The 18,967-nt window shown below is 55.1% G+C and overlaps 1 pseudogene; it reads right to left on the minus strand.

The window, feature by feature from the left end:
- Nucleotides 1-11,245: 11,245 nt before the first annotated feature.
- LOC142076460 (histone H2A.V-like) lies at nucleotides 11,246-12,541 on the minus strand (annotated as a pseudogene).
- Between the last annotated feature and the right edge of the window lie 6,426 nt (nucleotides 12,542-18,967).

The raw sequence follows: 18,967 nt of genomic DNA on the forward strand, positions 1-18,967 counted from the left end.
TGGCTTCAGGGTGGGTCTCCTTAGCGTCATCTAGCTAGGTTTTTGCGTAAACTCCTAGCAAGTGTTTGGGTGAGGGCCTTTCCCCGAGCTCAGGGCTCCCCTTTCTCACTCCTCCAGGCAGCCCCATTGTTAATGTTAATCTTAATCAACATTAATTTTTAAAGTGGTATCATCCTGTGTATAGCCCTCACCCAGAACTGGGTTAAAAGACCAGTTAATAAGAAACCAGAATGATGAAGCTAGTGAGTGGGTGTTTGATTGGAGGAGATCAAGATGTATGTGTTTTAATTTAAGAACACTATGGTGATAGATAGTTTGTTGTGGATTCTATATTGCTCGCTTCTGTAATTTTAAACAATGCAGATTTGTTGCTTAGAAGTTAGATAACTAACAGGTGTGTGTTTGTAATTGTGTGGAGTAGTAATTAATTATAAGCTGTGTGTTTTAGAGGTAGTGAGCTATGGAAACTATAAACAAACGTGGTCCAAGCATGGCTTAGGGACAAATTGCGACCCTATAAGGTAAAAGAGGAAATAAGTTCATGAAGAGTTCACTACCCTGCCGACCACCAGAGCCCACCCGAGACCCCCAAGAAGACCCTAAAGGCTTTAGTGCGCATGTGTTTAAGATGATGTAATATTATAATTAGTTCTCGGAAATGTAATGAATATGTAACAAGGAAATTTAAATTATGTATGAGAAGCATGGATATAAACAGAAAGGTGACTAGACCAGGTGTGCTTGATTTGTGGCAAGTCCACCGAGCACCCAGGCCTGAATAAAACAATATCTCTCCTGAGCGTGTGGAATTGGTTACTTGCACGCCGGGCACGAATCCGCTTTTCGGACAACACCATCTGTCACCGCAGCTCTGGAGGACTTTGTGAAACCGGAGCAGCTGGATGGCGAAAACTGCTTTAAGTGCAGCCAGTAAGATGATTTCTAACGACATATTAGTACTAGATCCTGCGTGAAGGTGCTGCATGTCATGACGCATGTTAGCTTTTCCCGAAGGCTTCGTGCACAATAATCATAGAGTCATAGAATCATTAAGGTTGGAAAAGACCCGTAAGATCATCGAGTCCAACCGTCAGCCCAACACCACGATGCCCACTAACCATGTCCCTAAACGCCACTTCTACACATCTTTTAAATACTTCCAGGGATGGTGACTCAGCTGCTTCCCTGGGCAGCCTGTTCCGATGCTTGACCGCTATTTCAGTAAAGAAACGTTTCCTAATGTCCAATCTAAAGCTCCCTTGGCACAACTTGAGGCCATTTCCTCTTGTCCTATCAGTAGATGCTTGGGAGAAGAGGCCAACAGCCACCTCGCTACAACCTCCTTTCAGGTAGTTGTAGAGAGCGATGAGGTCTCCCCTCTTCTCCAGACTAAACAGTCCTAGTTCCCTCAGCCGCTCCTCACAAGACTTGTGCTCCAGACCCTTTAGCAGCTTCGTTGCCCTTCTCTGGACAATGAGACGCAGCTTTTTTTTAACCTGGCCTTATGGTACTGAATAGCCTTAAAATAGCGTAAGGATGTGTGAGACATGAAAGCTTGTGTGGCCTTCTGGCGGGGAAAAAGGCTGCATTTCAGGGTGCATTTCAGCACTTGGCTCTGTGCTTGGTTTCAAGGTGTGACAAGATGGTTGCCGCCTCCAAGAGGTTTACAATCCATCGCGTGCCCAAGGTTCTCACGGTGTGTCTGAAAAGGTTTGACGATTTCACCGGCGGGAAATCTTTTGACACTTTCTCGTCATTTTAATGTTCAAGTAGACTTTAGAACATATCAAATCCTTTAAAACACCCTCTCACATAGATACCTTCCTCTTTAGATGTCTTAAAAAATAATAAAATATATAAGCTTTTAACTCCACAGCCATAGACATAACATGCGAGGTGTAGGCATTTAGCACTCCATGCTCGTGTTTTTCTTTCTCTCTTGCAGTCCTTTATGTCTGTGCAGGCCCCTGTTGCTCAACCTCTGCCATGTTAAGTTTTAGCCTTTGGGTTTTTAAATACAGATTTAGCAATGGAGGTTTGTGCAGGCTTGTCTCCACTCTGCTCAGTGTTGGCAGTTTTATCTTCTGTCTGGCTGCCAAGAAACCCCATGTTCCCCAAGGTGTATACGCAACTGGAGCGCAACTTTCTCTTCCTGGAGCAGCAGGTTTCCCAAAGCATGCGCTCTTTCACAAGCTGGCCATGTTGGGTTTTTCGTGTTCCCTTCCGGGATGAGGAGACTTCCCGTGGGAAGACGAGCATGTACTCTGCTCTGGCAGAGCTGCTTTGGCCGAGAACAGTTTCCTGCCACCCAAAGCATCACGTGTTGAAGGCTATTTCGTGTAGTATTTCAGGATTGTCTCTGAGCCCTCTTGGTCTCTCCGTAGGTTGTAGAATATCCCGAGTACTTGGATCTTCGCCCATACACCTCTCAGGCAGCTGGAGAACCGCTCCTCTACGCCTTATACGCTGTCCTGGTGCATAGCGGTGACAGCTGTCATGCAGGACACTATTTCTGCTACACAAAGGTATAGAGCAACTTCCTTCCTAAGAAGGGGAAAATGTGTGCTTGGGAAGACCAACTTTCACGGCAGTTTTACTCGTTGCCAAAGTGAGAAGGTCTCCTTCCCGGCTGCATTGGATTTGTTTTGACGTACTCTTGGTTCTGCAGTTTTCTGCCCGTTTTGGGGGAGAAACCATGCAGTTCATCTCCAGATATCGATGCCTTTCTTCGCAGGCCAGCAACGGACTGTGGTACAAGATGAACGATGAGTCTGTGGTTCTTCAGGACATGGACACAGTTCTCAGGCAGCAAGCTTACCTACTCTTTTATGTCAGGTAATAACAAGGAATGAAATGTGTTTAGAATAGGTTTCCTTTCCTAGTTTTGCTGCCTGTCTTCTCGTCCTCCGGAGTGTTTGCCTTTCTGTCCCAGGAGACCGTTACTCCCTGCATCACTCGCTCCTCTCGAATCTGAACTACCCCAGGTCAATCACTGTTTTTCCCTCCTGGGCTTCAGGCTGCCGCCCTGGTGTAAACTGCTACTTGTCTGCTGTCTGAAGGTGGCTGATGTAGAGAAGAGCGCTTCAAGGGGGCCTACAGGGAAGATGGGGAGGGCCTCGTTACCAGGGAGTGTAGTGATAGGGCGAGGGGTAACGGCTTTAAACTGAAGGAGGGAAGACGTGGATTAGATATGAGGAAGAAGTTCTTTACAGTGGGGGTGGTGAGACACTGGAAGAGGTTGTCCAGAGAAGTTGTGGATGCCCCGTCATCCCTGGCAGTGTTCAAGGCCAGGCTGGATGGGGCTTTGAGCAACCGGATCTAGGGGAAGGTGTCCCTGCCGGTGGCAGGGGAGTTGGAACTAGATGATTCCTTCCAACCCAAACCATTCTGTTTCTATGAAATGGAGGCCGTAGGGGGGATAAAGACGAGGTCTTGCTCCGACAGGGGCGGACCTGCTGGGAAGACCCCAATCGAGTTTCCCTTTTGTAGCCTTGGTTACGTCTTCTCTCCGTCGTAGAAACGGCTCCAAGAAAATGACAGGCTGGGACTGAACCCCAGAGGAGGCTGCAAGAACAGCCTTAAATGGCGATCGCTCTTTGTTTCTCCAGGCGTTCTGATCTGAAAATTGGAGAAAGGGCTTCTTCCTCAGCGGTACCATCATATGCCCGTTCTGTCCTCAGTCAGTGGGCGGCCGACAGCAAGCAGGTGGGTTCTGTGGGACCACAGGGTCTGCCTCGTAGGACTAAGGTAAGTCTGGGGGGTGGGTCAGGGCACCAGCTGGACAGTGGATTTCTTTCTGGGATCTTGGCGTTGCTCGCTTTTCCCTCCCACACTGCAGCTTGCTTCCCAGCCGCAACGCTGCTCCCTCTCAGAGCATCCCACCCAGCTCCATCCCATTTGTCCGCCTTTGGCCCTCCTGCCTTTGCAGCCCTCCAGGAGAGCCTTTGGGAGGCCCTTAGCTGTCCCCTCACAGAGCTTCTGGGGTTTCCCCACTGTTTTGGTCCTCTCAGGAGGAAAGGGCAGGACCTTTTCACAGCTCTCTTTGCAGGACATGGCGGTGGGCACGCAGGACTCTCCAGAGGACAGCAGCTCCCCTGCAACAGCCAGCACAAGCCAGCTAACCTGGGCAGGTGCACGGGAGGCATCTGCGGGCTGGCCGAGCCCCATCTGGCCAGGCAGGCTCAGCATCACCTCCTACGTGGGCTTGTGCTTGCATCGCTTCTTCTGCAGCTGCGTAAGGCTGTTGTCCAGAAGGAAAGCTGCGTGCCCGGTCTGCTGTCAGCCATGTGACCGTGTGCCGCACACCGAGCAGGAAGAGAGCAGCAAAGAGGAGCACGGATTCAGCCCTCCCTCCCGCTGCCAGAGGAACGGTGCCAGGGAGAGGGCCCACAACAGATCCCCGCGGCGGGGCAATGATCTCTGCAGCCGGTTCATGGACACCACGGACTACGACCACTCAGCGGGGAAAAGGAGGAGAACTTGTCCTCAAAGTGGTGAGCACGCTTCCAGGGATGACGCAGCTCCAGGGCCCGCCAACGGCAGCTCCCCGTGGGCTCCCGCACCCCGGGCTGCTCGGGAGCAAACCCTGCCCATGCAGAGAGAGCAGAGCGGATCCCTGCGGCGGGGCTATGATCTCCGCAGACCGTTTGTGGACACCGCAGGCTGTGACCCCTCAGCAGGGAGGAGGAGGAGGGTTTCAGTGCAAAGTGAAAGGTGAACGTCAGACAAACACTCGGGGCGCTGCGGTGGTGACAGGGGCAGATTGCGACCCTGGATGAGGGAAGAGCACAGCGTCTGACTCCTGCAATGCCGGGGAGGCGGAGGAGGAGGAGGAAGAAGAATCCAGGAAGCACCAAAAGTGCCCCCGGCAGGCACCAAGCTGCACAAAGGGCACCAGCAGCCCGCCCTGTCCCTCCTCCCAGTGCTGCCTCTGGCCAGGAAGAGCTCAGAGAGACCTTCCAGAGCGTTGGCCGGCTCTGCCGGCTGGCCCGCCTGCCCACGGGTCCCTCCAGGAAGAGCTTTGGGATCGCCTTGCGTAAACAACACTCATGTGGTACCAACAGTCAGAAGAGCCAAAGCCAGAATTAAAAACACTTGTTGGCCTTGCACGTGTCATTTAGGGTGTTTTGTTCTCTGTAGGTTTTGAGGCAATTGGTGGAAATAGCCAGTGTGGGAGGTTTATGTTGCGGGATTTTGAAAGCAGCGTGCTTGCATGTGCCCATCTTGCCGTCTCTTCTTTTTAAATATGGAGTTCAAGTCACTTGAACGGAAACGGGCTGGACGAGGCGACGGCGAGCGGGACTGAAAACCGGCTGAACGGCCGGGCCCAGAGGGTGCTGCTCAGTGGCACCAAGTCTAGGGCGAGGCCAGTAACGAGCGGTGTTGCCCAGGGGTCAGTCTTGGGTGCGACCCCGTTTCACATCTTCCTTAATTAATTAATGGTCTGGGTGATGGGGCAGAGCGCACCCTCGACAAGCTGGCAGATGACACCAGACCAAGAGGAGTGGCGCTTAAGCCAGGGGGTCGTGCTGCCATCGCGAGGCACCTGGGCAGGCTGGAGAGATGGGCTGACAGGGAGCTCGTGCAGTTCAGCAAGGGGAAGTGCCAAGGGTGCTATGCGGGTGAGGAGCACCGGCACAGGCTGCCCGGGGAGCTTGTGGAGTCTCCAGCCTTGGAGGTGTTCCACAGCTCTCTGGACATGGTCATGGACAACCGGCTGCAGGTGGCCCTGCTTGAGCAGGGGGGTGACTGGACCAGGTGACTTCACCCTCCAGGTGACCTCCCGGACAGCCTCAGGTAGCCGGTGATTCTGTGAAATGGGTGCCCAGAAGAGGATCCAGCCGCCAACGCTGTCCCCCTCAGGTGGCCATCGACAGCTCCACCAGGCAGCTGCAGCCCGTGGAGAGGAGCCCAGCCGGAGCAGGCTCCTGGCAGGAGCTGCGGCCCCTGGAGAGGAGCCCAGGCAGCAGCAGGTTCTCTGGCCGGAGCTGCGGCCCGTGGGGCCCAGGCGGGAGCAGGGGAACGGCGTGAGGAGGACGGGGCGGCAGAGACGAGGCGCTGTGGGCCGCCCGCAGCCCCATTCCCCGTCCCCCTGCGCCGCTCGGCGGGGAGAGGGGGCCGAGGAGTCGGGAAGGGAGGAGGGAGGCTGAGCCTGGGAAGAGCGGGGCCAAAGCATCCAGCGCATCCTCTTCAGTGCCCAAAGCCGCCTTTCTGGGGCTGAAATGCTCAGTTTTCGGGTCCCAGCCTGTCTTTTGTGACCCATGGCCTTTCTTAGGGCCCGCGGTTCCCTTTCGAGGGGCTAAACCCGAAGGGCGGAGCTGGTCACCTGGCAACATCTGCCGGAAGTCCGTGGGAGAGGTCCCAGGACAGCCAATGGCATTTGAGGAGGTGGGGGCAAGGCCTGTGATTGCTCTGTAGCCAGAGAGCCAATCAGAGGAAACAGAACCGCAGGGAAGGGCGGGCAGTAGTGGTGGGGGGTGTGGCTTCTCAGGCAGCCAATAAGAGAGAGCATCACCTCAAGGGAGGGTGGGCCTGAAACCAGGGCAGAGTGACAGCCCCAGGCAGCAATCGGAGGTCATCAGCTCAAGGGAAGGGCGGGCACTGCAGCACAGCAGCCTGACCGCCTGGGGCCAATCAGAGGCAGCATCCCCTCAGGGGAGGAGACTGACAGCCCTCCCGACCTATGCCGGCGAAGACGGATCTGAGAAGAAGGCGGGCTCCGGCGGCAGCCAGGCCGAGCTTCAGCATGGCGCACATGGGGCCCGCCCCGAGGCCGAGCAGCCCCCGGCCCGGGGCCCCTCTTCCCCCCGTGCAGCCCCTCTCTCCCGTGCCCCGCTCCCCGGCCGCCCCCATGTTCTGGACCCCCCTGACTCCATGGGAGCCCCCGGCTCACAGAGAGTCAGTGTCCCGTGGCCGTGCCGCTGGACGGCAGCCATGGGCCCCCGGGCTTCTCGCCGCCATCGCCTCTGGCATCCGACCGACGGTGACGAGGACGTGACGGTGAGGCCGCCAGGGTGGGAGTGGGGTACACGAGGATGGGTGGGGGGTGATGCTTGTTTGGGGCCGCCCGCCATCACCTCCCCCACACCCCCTCCCCGCAGCGCAAGGGACCCCGCAGCAGCCTGAAGGGTGGCGAGGAGGGGGAGGCCGTGGCCGCCACCCAGCGTCTCCCCCCGAGATGGTGAGTTGAGCAGGGGGGGATGGCGGGGCGGGGGTCTGCCCCTGAAAGCAGGGGGGGTCCCAGGGTTGATGCGCTCCCCGCTTCTCTCCCCACAGCTGCTGCACATCACCTCCTTCCTGACGCTGCCCCAGCCTGGGCCAGAGCGGCCACTACCTCGTCGCCGCCTGGCGCCGCCTCTGAGCCCTCTCCCCTGCGCCGCCGCCAGCGCCCGGCTCTGCAGGAAGGCCGCCATCCTCAAGTGTGAGTCGGTGCCATTGTCCGGGGCGGGGGGTGGTGGAACATTTTTCCCCAGCGTCATTTGTAGAGTGCAAAGCTGTGATTCTAGGCTTGAAAGCCTTGCTTTTGGGTCCCAAAGCCTCATTTTTAGGGTACAAACCCTCATTTATAGTTCCAAACTGCCCTTTTCAGGTTCCAAGACTCATTTTAAGGGCCGAGAGCCTTTGGTTATTTTTAAGGCCAAAAGACTGATTTTGAGGGTCCAAACCCTCATTTTTAGCTTCCAAAGCCTCCTTTTGGCTTTGGGAGCAACGCCTCATTTTTAGGAGGCAGTCTGCAATTTGGATGGCCCAAAGCCGCCTTTTGAGCTTTGAAAGGCCCATATTTGGGGTGCAAAGCCTTAGCGTTTGGTACCAAAGCATCATTTTAGGGCACAACACCTAATTTCAGGGTTCAAAGCCTCAACTTCGTTTCCAAAGCCCCATTTCTAAGGCCCAAAGCCGCATTCTCTAAGCCCGAAACCCTCCTTTTGAGGGTCCAAACTCTCATTTGGAAACTCTCATTTACAGGTCAAAGCCTCCATTGGAGTGCCCAAAGCCCTATTTTAGGGACCGAAGGTTCCCTTCTGGGGGCCAGAGAGGAACCAAGAAGTTCCCCTCCTTTGCGGGGTCAAAAGCCTCATTTGTGGCACCTCGGCCATCCTTCTTTGTGCCCAAAGCCTCCTGCTTAGGGCCGAAATCCTCATTTTTCGGGTCCCAACGTGTCTTTTGTGACCCATAGCCTTTTTTTAGGGCCCACAGTTTTACTTAGAGGGTCTAAACCCTCATTTTTTAGGGAAGAAAGCTTTGTTTTAGGGTCTAAAGCTATCTTCAGAGTGTCCAAAGCCGCGTTTTACTTTGCAAAGCCTTCGGTTTGGCTTCCAGCGCCTCATTTTTATGGTCCAAAGGCTCAGCTGTAGTTGGCAAAGTCTCCTTTTCGCAGCCCAAGGCTGCATTTTTACTTGCCGAAGCCTCATTTTCAGGCTCCTAACCAGCATTTTTAGGATCCAGCCAGTTGGTTTCAGGTTCCAAGCTGCATCTTGAGTGTCCAAACCCTCCTTTTTATGGTCCAAACCCCCTCTCTTAGGGCCCAAAGCCTCATTTGGAGAGTCCAAAGCTTTGATTCTAGGGTATAAACCCTCCTTTTTGGGGTATCAACCCTCATTTGTAAGTTGCAAGCCCTGCTTCTAATGTCCAAAGACTCATCTTAAGGACCCAGAGCATCACTTTGAAGGCCCAGAGTCTGACTGTGAAGGTCCAAAGTGTCATTTCCAGAGGGCAAACCCTTATTTACAAGTTAATTTCAGGGACCAAGGCCTCATTTTTAGGAGACAGACTGCAATTCTGAAGGCCCAAATCCTCCTCTTCAGCCTCCAAAGATGAGTTTTTAGTGTGCAAAGCCTTACGTTTTGGTACCAAAGCATCATTTTAGGGCACAAAACCTGATTTGAGGGTTCAAAGTCTCGTTTTCATTTTCAAAGCCTGATTTGTAGGGCCCAAAGCCTCATTTGTAGGGCCCAAAGCTTTGATTCTAGGGTCCAAACCCTCCTTTTTTAGGCTCCAAGCCCTCCTTTTTTTAAAGCTGCATGCCCTCCTGTTTTTTAGGCTCGATACCCTCCTTTTTCAGGGGTCCAAGCCCTCTTGGTTCGTTTAGGCTGCAAGCCCTCAAGGTTTTTTTTGGCACGATTACCCTCCTTTTTTTTAGTCTGCAAGCCCTCCTGGTGTTCTTAGGCTCGATTACCCGCCTTTTTTTCAAGCTGCAAACCCGCCTTTTTTGCAGGCTCCAAACCCGCCTGTTTTTTAGGCACGATTACCCGCCTTTTTTTTAGGCACGATTGCCCTCCTTTTTTTAGGCACGATTGCCCTCCGCAGGATTACCCTCCTTTTTTTTAGGCTCCAAGCCCTCCTTTTTTTTAGGCTGCAAGCCCTCCTGGTTTTTTTAGGCTCTAAGCCCTCCTTATTTTTAGGCTGCAAGCCCTCCTTTTATTAGGCTGCAAACCTTCCTTTCCTGAGGACCAAGCCCCCCTTTTTTAAGGTCCAAGCCCGACTTTTTTAGGCTCGTTATCCTCCTTCTTATACGCTTGCTATCCTCCTTTTTCAGAGGTTGAAGCCCCCCTGGTTTTTTTAGGCTGCAAGCCCTCCTGGTTTTTTTAGGTTGCAAAGCCTTAGGTTTTGGTACCAAAGCATCATTTTAGGGCACAAAGCCTGATTTGAGGGTTCAAAGTCTCATTTTCATTTTCAAAGCCTTTTTTGTAGGGCCCAAAGCCTCATTTGAAGGGCCCAAAGCTTTGATTCTAGGGTCCAAACCACCGAGGCGAAGGGCTCCGGAGCGGAGCATCGCGCCGGGGACCCTTCCTGAAGCGGCAAAACCGCGGCAAAAACCGCCAAGGCAAAAGCGCAGGGAGAGAGAGGCTGCCCCAGCCCCCTCCCCCGAGCCGGGGCAGTGAGCTCCCGCCGAGCGGCAGCTCTGACTCAGCGCGGGCGGGGGGGACGGCGGCCGTTTAAAACCCGGGGTACCCGCCGTTTCAGAGAAGCCACCGAGGCGAAGGGCTCCGGAGCGGAGCATCCCGCCAGGGGACCCTTCCTGAAGCGGCAAAACCGCGGCAAAAACCGCCAAGGCAAAAGCGCAGGAGCGAGAAGGTGCCCCAGCCCCCTCCCCCGAGCCGGGGAGCGAGCTCCTGACGAGCGGCGGCTCTGACTCAGCGCGGGCGGGGACAGGCGGGACGGCGGCCAAACCCCCTCAGGTACAGGAGCAGCCCCCAGGGAGCGCGAGCGACCCGGAGCGCGGCGAACAGGGCGGGCAAACAGGGCGCGGCGCCTCAGGTGGGGCGGGCAGTGCGGGCGGGCAGGGCGCAGCCCCCCCCAGGCTCTAGAGGTGAGCTCAACTCGTGGTCGTCGCCCTCCCAGAAGAGGACCCGGCCATGGTTTCCACTCGATGGCCAAAAGCCATCGCCAGAAGAAACGCGTTTTATCCCCTTCCCCCTTCGAACCTCGGTTAAATCCCTCTCGATGAGCCCCGCCAACTCATAGGCGAGAATCCTTTTCCCCCTGTGAGACAGCTGAACTCCGTCCGTCGCCAGCAGCCCCGGTGCCGTGTAAACCTCCCCGTGGTCAAAGCAGCCAAAATTTTGCCGATGGCACCAGCCCCTGAGCCACGTGCTGATCCGATGAGTTTTCTGTTCCCTTCAGTATTCCTCCCTGCCACTGAAGGGATCGAGGGAAACACCACCTGTGCTCCCGATCCTCCCACCAGTCGCCCCAGCGCCCTGAAGTCCCTTTTGATCGCTTCCGGACTTCTCTCTGCACCCTCCTCACTGCCAGCCTGTGTAACCAGTAGCGGGTAGTGATCGGAGGGCTGTACCAGACTGGGGAGCTTCCTAGTAATGTCCTTAACCCGGGCCCCAGGGAGGCAGCAGACTTCCCTGTGGGATGGGTCTGGCCGGCAAATTGGGCCCTCCGTCCCCCTCAGAAGGGAATCACCTAGGACAATTACCCTCCTTTTTTCCTTCCCGGAGGCAGTCGTCATGCGTGGGGCTGACTGCCTCGCCTCAGGCAACCCCCTGGATGGGCCTTCATCTGCGTCCTCGTTTGTCTGGCCCTCAAGTTCCAGGGCCCCATATCTGTTCTGTAAGGGCAACTGGGAAGGTTGGGGTGAGGGAGGCCGGGCGGGGGTTCGCCTGGCGCCCCGAGCAGGGACCTGTGTCCATTCCCCCCCCCCCCCGTCGTCGCCTGGGTCCCCTCCTTCTGCCTGGTGGCAAGAGGGCGGGGGATCCTCCGCTTCTTGTGGAGCCTCCACTTGCTGCCCTTGCCTCAGGGATGGTAGGGTGCGGCTCCACCAATCTATCTCCCTCTCACACTCCCTGATACTCCTTAACCTCTCCACCTCCTCCTTCAGCTCTGCCACCAGGCTGAGCAGATCATCCACCTGGTCACAGCGCACACAGGTGTTGTCTCTGCTGCCCTCCTGTACCAGGGACAGGCTCAGGCACTCCCTGCAGCCGGAGACCTGGACAGATGTGTGTTTGCGTGGGGGCTCGGTCTGGGTGGGTCGCCACATTCCTTCTGGGGGTGGCCTTTGTTTTTTTTTTTTTTAAATTAAAAAATGGTTTATCCCTTCCATTTTTGTACAAAACCCAGGGGAGCAGCCGAGCCCCTCGCCCACCGCCCCGACTGCCGCCCCCCCACAAGGTACAACTTTGCGTCAAACTTTGAATCTGAAGCCCATACCAATGTTTGGTACAGTCAATCGCCTGTGCTCTTCCTTTGAACTATTCCTTAAAAAAAAATTCCACGTATCCCCAAGATTTCTTCTGTCCCAGGTACAGTACGACGACGGGAGGGAACGGGCCGCTTCCTTTGGCTTTTTTTTTTCCCCCTCTATGCCGTTTTTTGTTGTCCCTTCTTTCCAATTAGAGACTTGTGAATGTGCGGGATGACGCCTCCATCAGCAATGGTGGCTTTGGTCAGCGAATCCAACTCCTTGTCCCTGCGGATCGCCAGCTGCAGGTGACGGGGAGTGATCCGCTTGACTTTCAGATCCTTTGAGGCATTGCCCGCCAGCTCCAGCACCTCGGCGGTGAGGTACTCCTGGATGGCGGCGCTGTAGACGGCTGCGGTGGCTCCCCCTCGCCCGTGGCTGGTGGGCCGAGTCTTTAAGTGCCTGTGGATCCGTCCCACGGGGAACTGCAGGCCAGCCCTCTGTGAGCGCGACACCGCCTTCGCCTTGGCTTTCCCGCTGTCCTTTCCCGCCTTACCACCAGCCATGGTGTCGGTGCCAGTGTCGGCGCCGCGCCTGTCCTCTGGTCCCGAGTCCGCGCTGGAGCCGCCTCAGGAGCCGCCATTCGTTGTGGATGACCCTCCTCCACACCATCAATAGCTGAACTGAGCGGTGCCACAGAGAGGTCACTCTTGATAGCCCCGGGAATCCCTGGGAATTGAGGGAAACGTTCAGCATAACACCCTCGTTCTGCCTCCTTCGGGACACTGCTTGTGGCTTCAGGGTGGGTCTCCTCAGCGTCATCTAGCTAGGTTTTTGCGTAAACTCCTAGCAAGTGTTTGGGTGAGGGCCTTTCCCCGAGCTCAGGGCTCCCCTTTCTCACTCCTCCAGGCAGCCCCATTGTTAATGTTAATCTTAATCAACATTAATTTTTAAAGTGGTATCATCCTGTGTATAGCCCTCACCCAGAACTGGGTTAAAAGACCAGTTAATAAGAAACCAGAATGATGAAGCTAGTGAGTGGGTGTTTGATTGGAGGAGATCAAGATGTATGTGTTTTAATTTAAGAACACTATGGTGATAGATAGTTTGTTGTGGATTCTATATTGCTCGCTTCTGTAATTTTAAACAATGCAGATTTGTTGCTTAGAAGTTAGATAACTAACAGGTGTGTGTTTGTAATTGTGTGGAGTAGTAATTAATTATAAGCTGTGTGTTTTAGAGGTAGTGAGCTATGGAAACTATAAACAAACGTGGTCCAAGCATGGCTTAGGGACAAATTGCGACCCTATAAGGTAAAAGAGGAAATAAGTTCATGAAGAGTTCACTACCCTGCCGACCACCAGAGCCCACCCGAGACCCCCAAGAAGACCCTAAAGGCTTTAGTGCGCATGTGTTTAAGATGATGTAATATTATAATTAGTTCTCGGAAATGTAATGAATATGTAACAAGGAAATTTAAATTATGTATGAGAAGCATGGATATAAACAGAAAGGTGACTAGACCAGGTGTGCTTGATTTGTGGCAAGTCCACCGAGCACCCAGGCCTGAATAAAACAATATCTCTCCTGAGTGTGTGGAATTGGTTACTTGCACGCCGGGCACGAATCCGCTTTTCGGACAACACCATCTGTCACCGCAGCTCTGGAGGACTTTGTGAAACCGGAGCAGCTGGATGGCGAAAACTGCTTTAAGTGCAGCCAGTAAGATGATTTCTAACGACATATTAGTACTAGATCCTGCGTGAAGGTGCTGCATGTCATGACGCATGTTAGCTTTTCCCGAAGGCTTCATGCACAATAATCATAGAATCATAGAATCATTAAGGTTGGAAAAGACCCGTAAGATCATCGAGTCCAACCGTCAGCCCAACACCACGATGCCCACTAACCATGTCCCTAAGCGCCACATCTACACGTCTTTTAAATACTTCCAGGGATGGGACTCAGCTGCTTCCCTGGGCAGCCTGTTCCGATGCTTGACCGCTATTTCAGTAAAGAAACGTTTCCTAATGTCCAATCTAAAGCTCCCTTGGCGCAACTTGAGGCCATTTCCTCTCGTCCTATCGGTAGTTACTTGGGAGAAGAGGCCAACAGCCACCTCGCTACAACCTCCTTTCAGGTAGTTGTAGAGAGCGATGAGGTCTCCCCTCTTCTCCAGACTAAACAGTCCCAGTTCCCTCAGCCGCTCCTCACAAGACTTGTGCTCCAGACCCTTTAGCAGCTTCGTTGCCCTTCTCTGGACAATGAGACGCAGCTTTTTTTTAACCTGGCCTTATGGTACTGAATAGCCTTAAAATAGCGTAAGGATGTGTGAGACATGAAAGCTTGTGTGGCCTTCTGGCGGGGAAAAAGGCTGCATTTCAGGGTGCATTTCAGCACTTGGCTCTGTGCTTGGTTTCAAGGTGTGACAAGATGGTTGCCACCTCCAAGAGGTTTACAATCCATCGTGTGCCCAAGGTTCTCACGGTGTGTCTGAAAAGGTTTGACGATTTCACCGGCGGGAAATCTTTTGACACTTTCTCGTCATTTTAATGTTCAAGTAGACTTTAGAACATATCAAATCCTTTAAAACACCCTCTCACATAGATACCTTCCTCTTTAGATGTCTTAAAAAATAATAAAATATATAAGCTTTTAACTCCACAGCCATAGACATAACATGCGAGGTGTAGGCATTTAGCACTCCATGCTCGTGTTTTTCTTTCTCTCTTGCAGTCCTTTATGTCTGTGCAGGCCCCTGTTGCTCAACCTCTGCCATGTTAAGTTTTAGCCTTTGGGTTTTTAAATACAGATTTAGCAATGGAGGTTTGTGCAGGCTTGTCTCCACTCTGCTCAGTGTTGGCAGTTTTATCTTCTGTCTGGCTGCCAAGAAACCCCATGTTCCCCAAGGTGTATACGCAACTGGAGCGCAACTTTCTCTTCCTGGAGCAGCAGGTTTCCCAAAGCATGCGCTCTTTCACAAGCTGGCCATGTTGGGTTTTTCGTGTTCCCTTCCGGGATGAGGAGACTTCCCGTGGGAAGACGAGCATGTACTCTGCTCTGGCAGAGCTGCTTTGGCCGAGAACAGTTTCCTGCCACCCAAAGCATCACGTGTTGAAGGCTATTTCGTGTAGTATTTCAGGATTGTCTCTGAGCCCTCTTGGTCTCTCCGTAGGTTGTAGAATATCCCAAGTACTTGGATCTTCGCCCATACACCTCTCAGGCAGCTGGAGAACCGCTCCTCTACGCCTTATACGCTGTCCTGGTGCATAGCGGTGACAGCTGTCATGCAGGACACTATTTCTGCTACACAAAGGTATAGAGCAACTTCCTTCCTAAGAAGGGGAAAATGTGTGCTTGGGAAGACCAACTTTCACGGCAGTTTTACTCGTTGCCAAGGTGAGAAGGTCTCCTTCCCGGCTGCATTGGATTTATTTTGACGTCCTCTTGGTTCTGCAGTTTTCTGCCCGTTTTGGGGGAGAAACCATGCAGTTCATCTCCAGATATCGATGCCTTTCTTCGCAGGCCAGCAACGGACTGTGGTACAAGATGAACAATGAGTCTGTGGTTCTTCAGGACATGGACACAGTTCTCAGGCAGCAAGCTTACCTACTCTTTTAAGTCAGGTAATAACAAGGAATGAAATGTGTTTAGAATAGGTTTCCCTATTTAGGGCGAGGGGTAACGGCTTTAAACTGAAGGAGGGAAGACGTGGATTAGATATGAGGAAGAAGTTCTTTACAGTGGGGGTGGTGAGACACTGGAAGAGGTTGTCCAGAGAAGTTGTGGATGCCCCGTCATCCCTGGCAGTGTTCAAGGCCAGGCTGGATGGGGCTTTGAGCAGCCGGATCTAGGGGAAGGTGTCCCTGCCGGTGGCAGGGGAGTTGGAACTAGATGATTCCTTCCAACCCAAACCATTCTGTTTCTATGAAATGGAGGCCATAGGGGGGATAAAGACGAGGTCTTGCTCCGACAGGGGCGGACCTGCTGGGAAGACCCCAATCGAGTTTCCCTTTTGTAGCCTTGGTTACGTCTTCTCTCCGTCGTAGAAATGGCTCCATGAAAATGACAGGCTGGGACTGAACCCCAGAGGAGGCTGCAAGAACAGCCTTAAATGGCGATCGCTCTTTGTTTCTCCAGGCGTTCTGATCTGAAAATTGGAGAAAGGGCTTCTTCCTCAGCGGTACCATCATATGCCCGTTCTGTCCTCAGTCAGTGGGCGGCCGACAGCAAGCAGGTGGGTTCTGTGGGACCGCAGGGTCTGCCTCGTAGGACTAAGGTAACTCTGGGGGGTGGGTCAGGGCACCAGCTGGACAGTGGATTTCTTTCTGGGATCTTGGCGTTGCTCGCTTTTCCCTCCCACGCTGCAGCTTGCTTCCCAGCCGCAACGCTGCTCCCTCTCAAAGCATCCCACCTAGCTCCATCCCATTTGTCCGCCTTTGGCCCTCCTGCCTTTGCAGCCCTCCAGGAGGGCTGTCCCCTCACAGAGCTTCTGGGGTTTCCCTGCTGTTCTGGTCCTCTCAGGAGGAAAGGGCAGGACCTTTTCACAGCTCTCTTTGCAGGACATGGCGGTGGGCACGCAGGACTCTCCAGAGGACAGCAGCTCCTCCGCAACAGCCAGCACAAGCCAGCTAACCTGGGCAGGTGCACGGGAGGCATCTGCAGGCTGGCCCTGCCCCATCGGGCCAGGCAGGCTCAGCATCATCTTCTGTGTGGGCTTGTGCTTGCATCGCTTCTTCTGCAGCTGCATAAGGCTGGTGTCCAGAAGGAAGGCTGCGTGCCCGGTCTGCTGTCAGCCATGTGACCGTGTCCCGCACACCGAGCAGGAAGAGAGCAGCAAAGAGGAGCACGGATTCAGCCCTCCCTCCCGCTGCCAGAGGAACGGTGCCAGGGAGAGGGCCCACAACAGATCCCCGCGGCGGGGCAATGATCTCTGCAGCCGGTTCATGGACACCACGGACTACGACCACTCAGCAGGGAAAAGGAGGAGAACTTGTCCTCCAAGTGGTGAGCACGCTTCCAGGGATGACGCAGCTCCAGGGCCCGCCAACGGCAGCTCCCAGTCGGCTCCCGCACCCAGTGCTGCTCGGGAGCAAACCCTGCCCATGCAGAGAGAGCAGAGCGGATCCCTGCGGCAGGGCTATGATCTCCGCAGACCGTTTGTGGACACCGCAGGCTGTGACCCCTCAGCAGGGAGGAGGAGGAGGGTTTCAGCGCAAAGTGAAAGGTGAACGTCAGACAAACACTCGGGGCGCTGCAGTGGTGGCGGGAACAGACTGCGACCCTGGATGAGGGAAGAGCACAGCGTCTGACTCCTGCAATGCCGGGGAGGAGGAGGAGGAGGAGGAAGAAGAATCCAGGAAGCACCAAAAGTGCCCCCGGCAGGCACCAAGCTGCACAAAGGGCACCAGCAGCCCGCCCTGTCCCTCCTCCCAGTGCTGCCTCTGGACAGGAAGAGCTCAGAGAGACCTTGCAGAGCGTTGGACAGCTCTGCCGGCTGGCCCGCCTACCCACAGGTCCCTCCAGGAAGAGCTTTGGGATCGCCTTGCGTAAACAACACTCATGTGGTACCAACAGTCAGAAGAGCCAAAGCCAGAATTAAAAACACTTGTTGGTCTTGCACGTGTCATTTAGGGGGTGTTTTGTTCTCTGTAGGTTTTGAGGAAATCGTGGAAATAGCCAGTGTGGGAGGTTTATGTTGCGGGATTTTGAAAGCTGCGTGCTTGCATGTGCCCATCTTGCCGTCTCTTCTTTTTAAATATGGAGTTCAAGTCACTCGAACGGAAACGGGCTGGACGAGGCGACGGCGAGCGGGACTGAAAACCGGCTGAACGGCCGGGCCCAGAGGGTGCTGCTCAGTGGCACCAAGTCCAGGGCGAGGCCAGTAACGAGCGGTGTTGCCCAGGGGTCAGTCCTGGGTGCGACCCTGTTTAACCTCTTCCTTCATTAATTAATGTCTGGGTGATGGGGCAGAGCGCACCCTCGACAAGCTGGCAGATGACACCAGACCAAGAGGAGTGGCGCTTAGGCCAGGGGGTCGTGCTGCCATCGCGAGGCACCTGGGCAGGCTGGAGAGATGGGCTGACAGGGAGCTCGTGCAGTTCAGCAAGAGGAAGTGCCAAGGGTGCTGTGCGGGTGAGGAGCACCGGCACAGGCTGCCCGGGGAGCTTGTGGAGTCTCCAGCCTTGGAGGTGTTCCACAGCTCTCTGGACATGGTCATGGACAACCGGCTGCAGGTGGCCCTGCTTGAGCAGGGGGGTGACTGGACCAGGTGACTTCACCCTCCAGGTGACCTCCCGGACAGCCTCAAGTAGCCGGTGATTCTGTGAAATGGGTGCCCAGAAGAGGATCCAGCCACCAACGCTGTCCCCCTCAGGCGGCCATCGACAGCTCCACCAGGCAGCTGCAGCCCGTGCAGAGGAGCCCAGCCGGAGCAGGCTCCTGGCAGGAGCTGCGGCCCCTGGAGAGGAGCCCACGCAGCAGCAGGTTCTCTGGCCGGAGCTGTGGCCCGTGGGGCCCAGGCGGGAGCAGGGGAACGGCGTGAGGAAGACGAGGCGGCAGAGACGAGGCGCTGTGGGCCGCCCGCAGCCCCATTCCCCGTCCCCCTGCGCCGCTCGGCGGGGAGAGGGGGCCGAGGAGTCGGGAAGGGAGGAGGGAGGCTGAGCCTGGGAAGAGCGGGACCAAAGCATCCAGCCCATCCTGTTTAGTGCCCAAAGCCGCCTTTCTGGGGCTGAAATGCTCAGTTTTCGGGTCCCAACCTGTCTTTTGTGACCCATGGCCTTTCTTAGGGCCCGCGGTTCCCTTTCGAGGGGCTAAACCCGAAGGGCGGAGCTGGTCACCTGGCAACATCTGCCGGAAGTCCGTGGGAGAGGTCCCAGGACAGCCAATGGCATTTGAGGAGGCGGGGGCAAGGCCTGTGATTGCTCTGTAGCCAGAGAGCCAATCAGAGGAAACAGAACCGCGGGGAAGGGCGGGCACTGGTGGTGGGGGGAGTGGCCTCTCAGGCAGCCAATAAGAGAGAGCATCACCTCAAGGGAGGCCTGAAACCAGGGCAGAGTGACAGCCCCAGGCAGCAATCGGAGGTCATCAGCTCAAGGGAAGGGCGGGCACTGCAGCACAGCAGCCTGACCGCCTGGGGCCAATCAGAGGCAGCATCCCCTCAGGGGAGGAGACTGACAGCCCTCCCGACCTATGCCGGCAAAGACCGATGTGAGAAGAAGGCGGGCTCCGGCGGCAGCCAGGCCGAGCTTCAGCATGGTGCATGTGGGGCCTGCCCCGAGGCCGAGCAGCCCCCGGCCCGGGGCCCCTCTTCCCCCCGTCCACCCTGTCTCTCCC

This window comes from Calonectris borealis, unplaced genomic scaffold, assembly GCF_964195595.1.
Source record: "Calonectris borealis unplaced genomic scaffold, bCalBor7.hap1.2 HAP1_SCAFFOLD_50, whole genome shotgun sequence".
NCBI classification, from domain to species: Eukaryota; Metazoa; Chordata; class Aves; order Procellariiformes; family Procellariidae; genus Calonectris; species Calonectris borealis.